This window comes from Uranotaenia lowii, chromosome 3, assembly GCF_029784155.1.
Source record: "Uranotaenia lowii strain MFRU-FL chromosome 3, ASM2978415v1, whole genome shotgun sequence".
NCBI lineage: Eukaryota > Metazoa > Arthropoda > Insecta > Diptera > Culicidae > Uranotaenia > Uranotaenia lowii.
The window spans coordinates 159,577,531-159,593,164 of record NC_073693.1 but is presented as its reverse complement, the minus strand read 5'-3'; the positions used below and the strand labels follow the sequence as shown (position 1 = coordinate 159,593,164).

The 15,634-nt window shown below is 32.1% G+C and overlaps 1 protein-coding gene across 2 annotated transcripts in view; it reads left to right on the top strand.

Annotated features, from left to right (window-relative positions):
• The window catches only part of LOC129755136 (uncharacterized), an 824,173-nt gene that overhangs the window by 215,739 nt on the left and 592,800 nt on the right, over nucleotides 1-15,634 (top strand). Inside the window, exon 4 of one of the 2 annotated variants that reach the window (XM_055751489.1) lies at nucleotides 13,585-13,602. The exons of the other annotated variant lie outside the window; for it this stretch is intronic. The gene's annotated coding sequence lies outside the window, so the exon portion shown is untranslated. The remainder of the gene's footprint in view (nucleotides 1-13,584; nucleotides 13,603-15,634) is intronic. 2 annotated transcript variants of the gene reach the window in all.

The following is a 15,634-nucleotide window of genomic DNA, read 5'->3' as shown; positions in this document are numbered from 1 at the left end:
AAATCAACTAATTTTTAAACATATTACACAATAGTTTTTTTTCACGGTATCGAATCCACCGTTTTCATGTACGAAATGAAATATTTTCTATCAAATTACGTGTTAATTCGCGAAAACGGTGGAAAATAACAGTGCGATTGGCAACCTTAGCGTACTTTTTATGAACTTTGGCTGATGGTAAAATTATAGGTTTGGCTACACAATTAAGCTTTTTTAAATCTCCCGCTTTTTTTGGCTGTGTCCCGCTTTTTTTCGTGAAATGTCCCGCTCTCTTCTGAAAGTATCTGTCAAGCCTACCTTATCGGTGTTATCGTGTTGTTTAACAATGTTGTCGATTGACGCGATATAAATACATATTCATCCCAAAAGGAGAAGGTTTAAATCTGAGCATTTTTATATTACATCTAATATAGTGACAAAAGCGGATCTAAACAGGTGACTAAATCGGGAATAGACAAAATCGGGGGCAGAAATAATCGGTGCGTGACCAAATCGGGGATTCACTGTATACAATTCTGTATAACGTTCTGAACCATAAGTTAAATCATAACAGATTTGTCATATCGTGGGTTGGCCAACCGCTCGCACAGAGTAGAGTGCAAAAACCTTATCTTAGACCCAAATAAGCAGAAGTTATATTCCCTCAGTTGTCAGTTTTGATTTTTTGTTGGTTGAAAGTTGGGAGCAAAATACTTTTAAAACTTAATATTATACTTTTTAAAAATTACCCGATTTTGTCCAGTCCCCAATTTATCACCTTGAAATGCATCATGGCGGTGGGAAAATCGGGGATTCATTGCATCTGCACAATTAACCCATTTTCTGTTGAAATACGGCTCATCGAATCTCTGGAATCTATAGTTGTATGTTTTCCGGTGTGATAAAAATATCACAAAAAAAAATTTAGTCAGTTTCCATTATTTTTCTTGTTATTATAGATTAAATAAAATATTGGCTAAGTTTTTTTTAATATATGTTTTTTAAATATATTCAGTTAAAAATAAATGGTTTTTAAGAAGAAAATCAATTATTTTAAATTTTTCTTTATGTTTCCATTCATCACATATGACAAAAGAAACCAAGAAGTTTTATTACTTTAAGTGAACCTTAAAATCAGCCTTAAGTAGGCTGACTTGAAAAATTTCATTATCTATTCGAACCAGGATGGTCACGATCTATATTCAAAAAAGCCATCTTTGTTTGAATATTATATCTTTCGGCTCAATTTTCAGACTTCATAAAAATTGTAATGATTTTTTTCTTCGTAAATAGTTAGTGAGCATATGGAATGATTTAATTTAAGGAAATCGGTTGATTAGTTTTGAAAATACAGCCAAAATAGTAATCCGGGTCTATATAAACCCAGCCGGCCAATTGTCCTTTTTTAACCGCGAAGGAAGGTATAATATGAAATTGTACGGAATCTCTAACATCTGAAGATGAATGCTTAGTTTTTATTGTAGCCCAAATTTCAGAAGTTGAAACTTATAAAAATCCCAAACACTCTTCTTCCGTATGAATTGTCCATCAGTGTCATTAGATTGATAATGTATTGAACGGTCAACGAGACGCGATGGGTTTCGGATTCCAAACCGGATTCAGCTTTGCTTTCCACTGAAATCAATAGCTAAGTGAACGATTTTTCTGCAAGCATTCCAATTTCCTCAGTAACAGGGCACGTCTTGGATCCATTGGACGCCACCTTTCCCCTTTCCCCAAAATTGGATCCTCAACTGGATTCATTTCCCCGGTGTGGCAAGGCAAGGGTCAGCCATTTCTCGTTGTGACCATCATCTGGCTGAACCCATCCGGAAGCGATCTTATCGGAAGCCGCAGAATGTTAACCTCATGCACACCCCCGACTCATACATTTTCACACGACGCCGTACACATACACTCACACACAATCACTTTACCCATCGACTTAAATATTTCCCAGACCCAAATCCCTTCCTGAGCTCCAGCAGAATTGCAAAGCGTCAATGTGTAGCTGGATGGATGATTGCCTTTTCATAGTAACGTTGCTCCATCCATACATACTCATATGAAGTTAAAGAGATGATATATGATGGGTGGTTGTGGACGTGTGTATGTGTGAAGGTACCCAATCCGTTTGGTGTAACCCCCAAGGGTTTCGGTTTTTCAAGAGCGAAATCAAATTCGACCCACGTAATGAAAATTGATGGAAAATTCGTGATTTTACGCTGCCAGCAAATCAATCTTTAGCAGTTAATGTTTCGTAAATTTTAATGATATCGTCAAGGGTATCATAATCGGTTTGCGGAGTCAATTTCCATCAGCAGTGTGGCCCGAAATTCGATGATCTCGTCTCATCCTGATGGGACAGCAAAAGCAAGCCAATCCGAGCGTAACTTTGGATAAATTAGGATTAATTCTAGTCGAAGTCAAAGTTCACCATCAGCAGTTCGGTTCCTTAAAGCTAACGAACATAAACTTTTATCGGCAAAACATTAAGCAGCTTTGTCTAGACACGTATAAATGTTTGTTAATTTCCTAGGCGTGAATTTGCGAAGCCATCATAAAACATCTTCCTATCGACTTGGTTAGGTATCTACATACGTGGTTTTGTGGCCACACGTCTGTCTTCTATTTAGCGCAATATCAACTTGCGTATCTTGACTTGGTCAGTCCCAGACGAATCAATGCTAAACCAAGGTCATTTTCGCAAAGCTATTTGAATTTCCAATTCCGCAATCCCGGGGGAGATGGAAACGACAACGCCACTACTATTTAATGTGGTTAACCGGACGCAGGTTTTCTCATCTAAAAGAGATCCCGGAGTAAATTACTTTTCTCGGTACAGCTATAACTGGCTGATGCCTCTGTTGCCAACAGGTTGGTTGGTTGTAAAATGACTGATGCAACTTTGTTTCTATGAAATTAATTATACGCGATTACATTGGACCTGGGGCCTTGGCGTTGTTTAGTAGCCGACGAGCTAGGGACGAGAAAACTACAGGTGAGTTGAGGTCAATATAATTTGAAACTATTTGTTGAAATTCAGCTTAACAAAGTTGACACTCAGAATGATTTGCCATGGCTTGAAAAAAAGAAACTAATATAATTTTCATTTTATATTTATGGAATTTCTCTCTTTAATTTTGCTAAGTTCTAAGAGCTTTAATAATTCCTGATTCCCAAGGAATTTTCCTCATCTTATCAAGAAGGTTTTTTTTGCTTCTTTAGAAGTTTTATACTTAAATCTGTTGTCTTTTTTTTTCAAATATGTCTTTATTCGTACCAATTCATCATTACATTTATATTACATTATTACATTAAATTAGGTGTTCAGTTCATTAATGAACTGTCCACAGCCCTATAATTTATTAATCACTAAAATTTATTTATTCGACTTAAATTTGCAAGGCACAATCAAGTATTTTTATGTAGAAGAACATCCTGTAGTGTCAAAATTTTTTTTTAAACTTACAACTAAAAACTATCCTAAAATTAAACTAATTATAAAGAGAACGAATCTCTGCGATGGAAGACTGCATCGATTTGCCTCTGAAGTTGGAGATGATTTTGTTGGCGATCTCTTCGATCGATTCAATGCCCGCAATCCGATGGAGATCTTCGGTGCTGTGCCAAGATGGAAGCCGCAAAATCGTTTTCAGAACCTTGTTCTGAATCCTCTGGATGGCTTTCTTCCTCGTCGCGCAGCAGCTAGACCAAATCGGAACTGCATACATTATCGCTGCTCGGAACACCTGCTTATAAATAAGCATCTTATTTTTCAGGCACAATCGGGATTTCCTGTTGATGAGAGAATAAAGAGATTTAGTGTATTTATTACATTTAGATTGAATATCATCAATGTGATTTTTAAAAGTAAGATTCCGATCAAGTGTGAGTCCAAGTACTTCACGTGATCAGACCATTCTAATGAAACCCCATTTAAAGTTATGGAATGATTTTTATTAGGTTTTAAAAATTTAGCTCTTGGCTTATGGGGAAATAAAATAAGTTGAGTTTTGGAAGCGTTAGGAGAAATTTTCCACATTTTCAAGTAATTCAAAAAGGAATTTAAATTTTGTTGCAATCTACTGCGTACCACCCGTAAATTCCGACCTTTGGCTGAAAGCAAAGTATCATCAGCAAATAATCTTCTACCTTTTCCTTCTGGTACATCAGGAAGATCAGAAGTAAAAATATTGTATAAGATTGGCCCAAGTATACTACCCTGAGGGACACCAGCTCTAATGGGTGTCCTTTCAGAGCATGAATTTTGATAGCTTACTTGTAAGGTTCGGCTAGTCAAATAATTTTGAATAATTTTGGTGAGATATACAGGAAAATCAAATCGAGCTAATTTAGCTACTAAACCTTTGTGCCAAACACTGTCAAAAGCTTTTTCAATATCAAGAAGAGCAACACCAGTTGAATAACCTTCAGATTTGCTAGCGTTAATCATATTAGTTACACTCAAAAGTTGATGTGTAGTAGAATGTCCATGACGAAAACCAAATTGTTCTTCAGGGAAAATAGAATTCTGATTAATGTGAATCATCATTCTATTCAAAATAACTCTCTCAAATAGTTTACTTAAAGAAGGGAGAAAACTAATTGGTCGATAACTTGAAGGCTCTGAAGCACTTTTTCCAGGTTTCAAAATTGGAGTTACTTTGGCATTTTTCCATTTATTTGAAAAATAAGTCAAGTGAAAACATTTATTAAAGATTTTAACTAAAAATTTAAAAGTATTTCAGCCATATTTTTAATAAGAATATAGAAAATCCCGTCTTTCCCCGAAGCTTTCATATTTTTAAATTTTTTGAAAATCAATTTAAGTTCATCAATATTTGTCTCACAAGAACTTTCAAATACATTTCACTTAGAAAGAATATCATCAAATTCAAGGGAAATTTGAGCATCAATTGGACTTACAACGTTTAAATTAAAATCATGAGCAGACTCAAATTGTTGGGCTAATTTTTGAGCTATTTCATTAGTTGAAAGATGTTTATCTCCATCCTTCAAAGTAGGAATTGGCTTCTGGGGCTTTTTCAGAATTTTAGTTTATTTCCAAAATGTCTTTGAGTAGGGTTTCTTGTCCTCTATTGCTTTGGCAAAATTTTCATTACGAATGAAATTTAAACGACGTTTGATCTCTTTTTGAAGGTCGCAATAAATAAATTTCAAATAAGGATCCCTAGTACGTTGATATTGGCGTCGACGAATGTTGTTCAGTCGTATCAAAAACTGAAGATCATCATCGATCAAAGGTTGATTAAATTTATGTTTAACTTTAGGTATTGAAACGGCTTTAGCATTGACTATTGAAATAGTAAAATTTTCTTCAGCCAAATCAATATCTTCTATTGAATTCAGTGGAACGTTTACATCCAAATTACGTTCAATAAAATTCATATATCGCTCCCAGTCAGCTTTTTGAAAGTTAAAAGTTGATTTTAAAGGGTTTTCAATGGGACTTTGGGATAAAGAAAATGTTACTGGAAGGTGGTCTGAATCGAGGTCCGCATGAGAAACTAATATTTATAATGCTCGCCTAAATCCTTTAGAACCAAATCAATTGTGGAGGGATTTCTAATTGAAGAAAAACAAGTACGCCCATTAGGATATTCAACAGTATAATAACCTGAAAGGCAGTCATTAAATAAATTTATTCCCATTAGAATTTGATGAAATATTATTCCAATATCAGTGTTTGCATTAAAGTCACCAATAATACAAAAAATAGACTTTTTTTTCTGGTGAGTTTTCGTAAATCTCCTTTAAAAAAAATTTCTATTCACCGCTACATTGGAAAGGCAAATAAGCGGAAATAATTTTAAATTTCTCATAAAAGTTTCTAATTCAATTCCAATTATTTATAAGACTTTTGTATTGAAAGAAGGTAGAAGTCTAAATTTGAGACGATTATTGATGACAATAGCTACACCCCCACCTTTTCGATCAAGTTGATAATTTTGCAAAATTTTAAAGAAAGCATTGCTTTTCTAGTTATTGTCCGGCTTTAAAAAAGTTTCAGTGATGGCATAGGTATATTTTGAGTTTTCAAAAATAAGAAGGACTCATCTTGATTAGCCAGCAAAGATCTTGCGTTCCAATTCGTAATATTTAAACATCTATTTGGATTCATGAGGGAATCGTAAAGTCATTATAATTTTGTTGGCATAATTAAAAGAAGTTTGGAAAGCTTCAAACATTGAATTTGCTTTCAACATAAGTTGCACCATTTCCACTAAATTTTGATTCAAAAATTTAATTTTTCCTCAGTAATCTCACCCAAACCAACAAAATTGTTAGGATTAGAAAATGAAGGAGAAGAACAGGTATTTGAATTTTAATTTTGGGGATTTTCCCAAGCCTTTGCATGAACGTTGAGACTTGGTTTTTTCCATTAGTTATACTCGAAGCAGGAAACCCATTTTCAACCACCTCTGAGAACGTTAAACAACGAGTCTGTGGTGCAAAATCAGCACAGGTAACATTAAAATCACTTCTTGCATTACCATGACGAAATTCTAAAGTAGGCCGAGGCTGACCGCGAACAGGCAGATTGTTTGCCGGCCTGGGGGAACTTTGATCACCGGGGGTTACTTTGATCAACATGAAATTTTTGCAGATAATCATTATTAATTAAGTATAAAGTTAAAATATCTGAAAACTGTTTACTACGTTTGAAAGCCTATAAATTTAGTTTCAAATAAGCTGAATTTGATTTTTATTAGGAAATTTTTCATATTTCTTAAAATGTAATTCTAAAACCTTAAAATATCTGGTTTTTCGAAGGCTCACAAACAAACATCTCTCCTGATCAAATTTAAGCATTTAGGAGCAAATGGGTTGTTTTATGTGAAAGTTCAACTTTTTTTTTGTTTCAGATTAGTTTAAGTGTTATTTTGATGGTAATTTGGTGATAATTTTTGGATATTGAAAAAAAACAGTCATTTTCCATGAAAATAAGATAATAGGGTTTAAGCCCGGATAAGAAAAATGGCTTAAACCCTATTAAATGGTTACGTTTGAAAAAGAAAAAAAAAACATGGGAACAGTGTGAGGACCTAGGAAATTGCGTGAAGGCAAAATTTCATTTCTATTTGAGGCCTAAAAATTTTGTGAAATGTTTACAATTTTTACCCCTAGATGTATGTAGCAACACTGTCCATCTTATGATTATGAATGTTTTTGAAAACAAAACGTTGGAAAAATCAGTTCAGTCTTCACAAAATTTACTGTTAATGAAGTTTTAAGCCTTCTGTGCTAAATGGCACCACAACAATAATTTTGAAAATGTTGAGGTACGTAAAACCCATACTGATCAAAGTTACCCGATTCATAATTTCACCCCTGGTTTTGTAACAAATATTTGATTATAACCACAAATGTCATTTAAATTTACTGCAATCAAATTTACAAAAAATCAACCCCTTCCAAAATATTAAAAAATGAATGGAAAAAGTGATCAAAGTTCCCCCAGTTTACGGTACCTAATAGGATTTTTCTGAGTGAAGGAATGATATCCAGCGCAATTCGCACACTTGAAAAAATCTGTTTGTTGTTTATCATCACCAAAAAGGCATTTAGATTTTTCATGATCAAATGAGCCGCAAAGCAGGCATCTGGCATTCATTCTACAATTTTTAGTACCATGACAAAAAGCTTGACAACGACTGTAAACAATGTTCGAGTACTACATTGAAATCGCCTACTGGATTGAAAAAAGAATATCATAGCTGCGAAAGACAGGAATCTCGCTAGTAGAAAAAGCGTCGCTAGTCCTACTGTCGTTATTCGGTTTGGTGCTATGCACATAATATTCTACTCCTTTGCTTGCGTATGTATTAGTAGGCCAACCAAAAATAGTTTTAGAAATCCACAAAAACGTAGTGAAAATTTTTAAAATATTAGTTTTCTAGACTAATAATAACTTATAATTTTAAAATTCAGTAAAAAGATATAAAAATGCAAAATTGCAATTGCAATTTGCAATTCATAAAAAGCTTATGCGGATAGTAAACATATTTCAAACGTGGATTTTTTATTGTATGTTTGTATGTATGTATGTATGGTTCCCCCCTGTAGGGATGAGATTAAGGATATGCAGAAAATAAATCAAATTTAATTAAAAATAAAATAAAATAATAGTTGTATTCGGCAACACTGAAGGTAAATTAAAAAAAAATAAATTTCTATGGCAACGTTTGCTATTTTGGCAACACTAGACAAACAAAGAAAACAAACAAAACAAAGTCAGTCATTGATCTTATCTTGTGAGCGACAGACGTGTCTAAGTGAATCTCTCAATTGAGATTCGTAAAATCACGACACCCCCATCCTTTGAATTACTTCTAGGGTTTCCACGGCCGAAGATTCGTCGAGAGAAAGCATCCAATCTTCAGAGACAATGGTTGGCAATCCACTCCGCTTGCAATAGTCTCTTCAGATTAACCCCAGATGCATTCCCTCTGAAATATATAATTATTTATATAATGAAACACATCTTACCTGTCGGCAACTTAAGGGATTCGAACCCAAAAGTTTTCTTACCGATACCGGGAATCGAACCCAGTATGACTGGGTTACCAGACTCGTGCCAGCCTATCCAGTAGACCACATCAGCGCTCATTTTGAAAGTGGATTTTTTATTGAGTGAAAAAAATTGCTAATAACTATTTTTGTAGGATCTAAAATAAAGTAGCATCCATTAAAAGTTGTAACAAGTCATATTTTTTTTATTTTTACAACTACAAAACTGCTAAATTTCCAAAGATAAACTGTCTCGTAGTCAAAAATTGAAAGCTTTTGAACCTAAATTTAACTAATTGCCACACAAGATATTTAAAAAAAATGCCACTGATTTCTATTTCTGAACAATAAGACCCCTCAATTTTCAATACATTGTAATTTTATTTCAAATCCAGTACATATCGTTCGAAATTTCATAACTTATTTTGACCCTGCGTTTACACGGCTCTTTCGATTAAGGTTAAGCGCAATGCTATACCTTTTCATCTATCTATCTTGGGCAGGAGTATGAAACGTTTTAAGATTTCTTCATGTATCGTGATTCGTGTGACCAAGATCTATTTACTAAGTTTTAATGAATCTCGTTTTTAAACTTTTTTTTTCCTCACATTTAAGCTTTTTTTGCCTTGATGGCATTGGAGATGAAAGCTCAAATCTGAGAAAAAATAGCTTAAACCTGAAAAAAAAGGTTAAATCTGAGAGATGTTCTTCACACGGCTCTATAATGTTGCTTTCGGGTGGATATCTTACCCAGTGCACCATCTGAGTCGGCCAGCAAACGAAAGTTTATTGTGATACTTAGTGCTTCTGCCACCGCTGATTATCAAAACGGACTCCAATAGAAGTTGCTAAAAATTGAAATCTTTGCATTCATAGAAATTTTCTCTTGTGATGGCAGAAAAAAAAGAGTTACATTTCTTAAACAAAGTTGAAATCATCTAGGAAGAATCCTAAATACAATTTTAGCTGAAGACAATAAATTCATTTTCAAATCAGTTTTGGGTTTTAATTGAACTGAAATTTAAGATAGTTGGTAGAAGAATTTAATTTAAAATGTTGATCAATATGTTAAAAAAAACCAAAAGAAACTGAACACCGGAAATCAAACATACACTCCGAGCACGCCAACCCAAACTAGTACCCACTTTCGAGACCCTTCTCAATCTTTCGGAAGGGCAGTTTCATTAAAAGGTTCAGAAGATTTCAGTTTATCACGTATATCCATAGCTGAAAGTGAGTGGATCCCCACTTCGTTCCACGATAGTGGTCGACCACCGCCAGCTGATTTTCAGATTTCAATCTTCGGCCAACCAGCGTCCATTAGTACGGAATCCCTAGATTTCTGATACCTTTGGCTAGCTGGATTGGATACATGACCTATGTATGTTACTTTTCATATAGGATCCAAACTAGTGAAACTTATACGGGGAAATATGCTATCTGGTTGTGTTACATCGATGGCTTTTAATTACGTTGCTGTTGGCTTAAGTCTTTAGAAATGGTTGCTTAAGAATTGTGACAGAGTTCTAAGCACTTGTACAACCTTGTGCTGGTATATTACAACATGAATGAATTTTTAATCCAATCAGTTGAGAATAGTTGTTGACAGTAGAGAGTGAAACTTCCATCTTGGTAAGCGAAAAGTATTTTCAAAAAAGGAAGAATCCACCCACAGCTTTATGACTGACTGAGCCTTCAAGAAAACTATTCAAACCGTCATCGAATAATTATGAATGAGTGCTTCAAGTGACGTTCAATGGCTTTAAAAATACATATGACCCATTCCAGCGTGACGTCACAACGTTTGCAAAATAATTTTTTGGTATATTGTATGTAAGTTTTACAGGTCATATCGCACATTGTTAAAAATTGTACATTATAAGGTCAAAATTTAATTCTCTACAATTTGAAACCAAAAGTATTTGTATAGAATCAATAGTAAACAAAATATAAGCAAAAGGAATCGTGACGTCACAACGCGCCTCTTTTTCCACTTTTCAGTTTTTTATACAACGCCGCATTTTTCTGCTCTTCTATTTGATCAAATTTTATGAAAATTTCAGGAAAGTATCGATTCATTACAACAAACAAATCGCTGTTTTTGATTTTTTCAAATTTTGATTTCAATTTATTTTAGGGCGATTCAGTTTCGTGACGTCACAACGCACCATTTTTTTCAAGCAGGGTTTTGCAAAGCGTTGTGACGTCACGAAATTTTATGGTTAGCTACATGAAATAAATCAAAGTATAATCTTAAAATTAATGCTTAATTTACTAAAAATGCTCAAAAACTCAATAAATAATGTGATTTGGTGATGAAATCGATCCATTTATTCCCAAAAATTAAAAGGAATTAAATCTCAAAGGCCCATATAAGCAAGCATATAAGGTTTGCAACACTGCTCACATCAATTTTATTCGAAGTTTTTTTGTGCGATCATGTGAATATTATTTAGGACAGAACTAATACTAGGAAATATTTATTCGTAAAAGCGTTGAAATATGTTTCTGAATCTTTTCAATCTTTAATTGCAAAGGAAAGGAAAAAAAAAACGATAATTTCAAAGCCTTCGATCTTTTCAAAGATAGTTAATCGACACTGGAGTGCCTAAATCAGCCATCTAATGAAAATCTTATCAGTTGCAAGCTTAAATAGATTCTAGGCCTAACACAAAGTCCAGTGCCAAATTTGGGGATTGGCCTACGGAAATAGAGGGCACAATGATCCTAAAATTTGTATGGAATTATGAGAAATTGGGTTTGGAAGGACATGAAAACCAAGTTATGCACCAATTTCTGAAGTCCCTATCGGCTGATTTGTTTTAATTATAGTCATTCACAAAACCTTCATTGTGACAAATAGTTTATCTCAAGATCCCATTTCGACAATGGTTTAGTTTAAAAGGTTTTTGAGTTTCAAAAATTAGCTTCTGATGGGTCAAATACAAAAAAAATACCTGAATGATCGTTAATCGACGCTTATTTTGAACGTTATAGCGTTTTGAGCGAAACGCGTTCCTCAGATGAAATATTGTCATAATAAGAGCTTTAAAATATTCAAATTAAAAGAAAAATTGGTTGATAAAGACCTAAATTATTGACGGAAAACGGTTTTTTTTTATCATGCCGAACAAAATCTACATAATTCCATACAGTCTTCAGGTGCGTTGCGCAACCTCTTTCCTTAGAATAATTTGACCCAAATTTTGCATGAGACCTTGTGCTAGTACATATTTGAATTTATTTAATTTTGTAATTCAGTTCAAAGTCTCTTTTGTGAGATTTTATGTGAACACGGGGTTCGATTTGGATTTTCTAGTGACATTCTTTGAGGTGGAAATTTCAATAAGTGCAGTTTTTTTTTATTAAAATAATGTAATTAATTTTAATAATTAATTTTCTATGAAAATCTTATGAATTTTTTAATAAGAAAATTAATCTAATAAGTTTACCATGTTCAAAGATTTTTTTAATCTCATTACATTTATTTCATGGAACTTATTTTGTTTGAACATAATGCCAGAAAGAAATAGAAGCTACTAGCGGCGTTTTTCATTCTAACATAGATATATGAAGAACTTGATGTTTTGCAAGATTTTTATTCAAATCACAGATAACTACCTGCTTTATGATTCACAAATATTTTTTTACAAAATCGATGAGGATTTCATTTGTTTGAAAGTTTGATTACTCTTGAATCAAGCGTTTTAAAGCGCTGTTTTATATGTTTTATTAGAAATGATTAAAAACTACTGAGTTAATGCAAAAAATAAACTAGTTTCTTTAAAAACTTGATAATAGAATTCGTTTATTGAAGCACATTGTTGTGTTGAACTTGTATTGAAGAAATACTATCGTAGTGTTGAAGTAAATAGTCTTGAACGTTTTCGAATATAAGTAAATAAATTTTCGTGACGTCACAACGCATTCTTTACCCGGGTGCAACTCACAACCTGCTAAACCGATTTTCAATCTTTAAATTGCATTAAATTCCACTCAAAAAGTTTGAAGAGACCTCCAATTTTCGACAATATGTGAAATTTCAGAAAATCACAAATTTAAAAACAGTAGAATTTTCGTGACGTCACAACGCTTCAAAATAGATACCTTTATCAACGATTCTGGAGCGTAAACTTGCAGTGATTGTTATTTATCTTATATCATGCTTAAAAGATGGCTTTTTTACCATCATTTTGCAATTATTGTTTTTGACATAGCTAGATTTTTGACAAAGTTATGTTATAAATAAAAAATATTTGCAAAAATGAATTTAATTTAATACTAAAATTTTTAAATTTCAACGTTAACATACGCAATTCTAAAAAAAGGTAGCTGAAAATCTTTTAATGGAAAATGACACTCAAGAAATGACCTTTCTAACGCTATGTAATTTATTTTTGGATAATGAAAAATAAAAATCGGTTCTCCAGTTGAGGGGTGCTTGGAATGGGTCATATACATATGTAGATACGTGTGTTTATCAAATCATAGAAAAATTACAGAAACCCACTGACGGACACTACCAGTTTCAAACTTCTCTTGCTCACAGTCTTCGGAACATAAGATTAAAATAACTTTTGCGACTTTAGTTTTAATGTTGCTGTTAATTTTCAACTTACTATCCGAAGTTTCTCTCCATCCTGAATGATATATTGTGATTAGTGCCGGTGAAATTCAATGTCAGTTTTACTCTGAAGTAAACCCAAAAGAAAGAAACCATTTGTGTCTGGCAATGATAATTATATTTTTATCCCTTTGGGATGCGGTAAGATAAATGCTCTTGATCTCTGTCCGTTACTGAGATGTTTGCTTGATCTATCGATTACAAGTAAAATCCATGCTTTTCCCATTAATGTTCTGGCAAGGAAACTAATCACTTTGGTAGATTGGGTGTATGGTCAGAGAAAATCCGAAGGGTTTACAAATGTCTTGCTTCCGAAGTGATAACGGTGATTGTGTTTTCTAAATGAGACTTTTGTTCCTGTTACCCAAATAAATATTCTTACATTGATATTTGAAAAAAAACTGTGCATTAACTTTTCTAATTAATCCTTTTTTTTAACTTTTCAGATTATGCATCATTAATGAGTAAGTAATCTTACAGGCTATTTGCATCAATCGATCGATCGAGCCTTCACCACCTTCTGGATACTAGAAAAATGTATGAAATAGATAAAAAAAAAACAATGTTAAAAAATATCATAATTTTTTTCGACTCACGAAAATGCTTCCTGTTCATCTACGATTTCATAAATCGTTTCAACTTTTGAAGCATATCAACTTGAAATAACACGCTGTCAGAAAATGTAAAAAACCGGCGAGTTGATTAATTTTTCCAAAAATATAAGAAGAAAAAAAGAAAATGGGATCAAATATCCTCATTCTTCCCTAAAGTTTATGAACCAAAAAAGACTTGTGAAAAAATTGAAAAGAAATCGATTTTGAAAAATCTTTTAAGAAAATCAACATAGATAAAACTTTCCTAAACACAAATTTTTACTTAAAAAGTCTTATAAATCAAAGGAAGAATAGTCTGATGACAAAAATGAAAAAAGTAACAAAAATGACAAAAATGACAAAAATGACAAAAATTACAAAAATGACAAAAATGACAAAAATGACAAAAATGACAAAAATGACAAAAATGACAAAAATGACAAAAATGACAAAAATGACAAAAATGACAAAAATGACAAAAATGACAAAAATGACAAAAATGACAAAAATGACAAAAATGACAAAAATGACAAAAATGACAAAAATGACAAAAATGACAAAAATGACAAAAATGACAAAAATGACAAAAATGACAAAAATGACAAAAATGACAAAACTGACAAAAATGACAAAAATGACAAAAATGACAAAAATGACAAAAATGACAAAATGACAAAAATGACAAAAATGACAAAAATGACAAAAATGACAAAAATGACAAAAATGACAAAAATGACAAAAATGACAAAAATGACAAAAATGACAAAAATGACAAAAATGACAAAAATGACAAAAATGACAAAAATGACAAAAATGACAAAAATGACAAAAATGACAAAATGACAAAAATGACAAAAATGACAAAATGACAAAATGACAAAAATGACAAAAATGACAAAAAATGACAAAAATGACAAAAATGACAAAAATGACAAAAATGACAAAAATGACAAAAATGACAAAAATGACAAAAATGACAAAAATGACAAAAAATGACAAAAATGACAAAAATGACAAAAATGACAAAAATGACAAAAATGACAAAAATGACAAAATGACAAAAATGACAAAAATGACAAAAATGACAAAAATGACAAAAATGACAAAAATGACAAAAATGACAAAAATGACAAAAATGACAAAAATGACAAAAATGACAAAAATGACAAAAATGACAAAAATGACAAAAATGACAAAAATGACAAAAATGACAAAAATGACAAAAATGACAAAAATGACAAAAAATGACAAAAATGACAAAAATGACAAAAATGACAAAAATGACAAAATGAAAATGACAAAAATGACAAAAATGACAAAAATGACAAAAATGACAAAAATGACAAAAATGACAAAAAATGACAAAAATGACAAAAATGACAAAAATGACAAAAATGACAAAAATGACAAAAATGACAAAAATGACAAAAAATGACAAAAATGACAAAAAATGACAAAAATGACAAAAATGACAAAAATGACAAAAATGACAAAAATGACAAAAATGACAAAAATGACAAAAATGACAAAAATGACAAAAATGACAAAAATGACAAAAATGACAAAAATGACAAAAATGACAAAAATGACAAAAAATGACAAAAATGACAAAAATGACAAAAATGACAAAAATGACAAAAATGACAAAAATGACAAAAATGACAAAAATGACAAAAATGACAAAAATGACAAAAATGACAAAAATGACAAAAATGACAAAAATGACAAAAATGACAAAAATGACAAAAATGACAAAAATGACAAAAATGACAAAAATGACAAAAATGACAAAAATGACAAAAATGACAAAAATGACAAAAATGACAAAAATGACAAAAATGACAAATACAAATGACAAACAAAAATGGCAAAAATGACAAAAATGACAAAAATGACAAAAATG